Source organism: Psammomys obesus, unplaced genomic scaffold, assembly GCF_907164565.1.
Source record: "Psammomys obesus unplaced genomic scaffold, mPsaObe1.curated_primary_1811, whole genome shotgun sequence".
Classification (NCBI taxonomy): Eukaryota; Metazoa; Chordata; class Mammalia; order Rodentia; family Muridae; genus Psammomys; species Psammomys obesus.
Genome location: NW_026596353.1, coordinates 1,750,219 through 1,750,579, shown reverse-complemented (window position 1 = coordinate 1,750,579; position 361 = coordinate 1,750,219).

The window sequence follows — 361 nt, the reverse complement described above, 5'->3', positions numbered from 1 at the left end:
AGCTTAGTGGAGAAGAACACAGAACAGTCTTTCTGACCTGAGTGGAGAAAAACACAGAGCAGCATTCCAGGGCTGAGTGCACAAGAGCACACAGCAGTGTTTTTGAGCTGAGTGCACAACAGCACAGAACAGTGTTTCCAAGCTTAGTGCAGCAGAGCACAGAGCAGTGTTTCTGAGTTGAGCATATAACAGCTTAAGGAGCAGTGGTTGCAAAATGAGTGGAGAATGAGGCAGAGCATCAGTCCTGGGATGAGCGTAGACAGGGTTAAGGTTATGGTTATAGTTAGCATTTAGTTAGGATTTGGTGTAATGTAAGGGTTAGGGTTAGGGTTAGGGTTAGGGTTAGGGTTAGGGTTAGGGT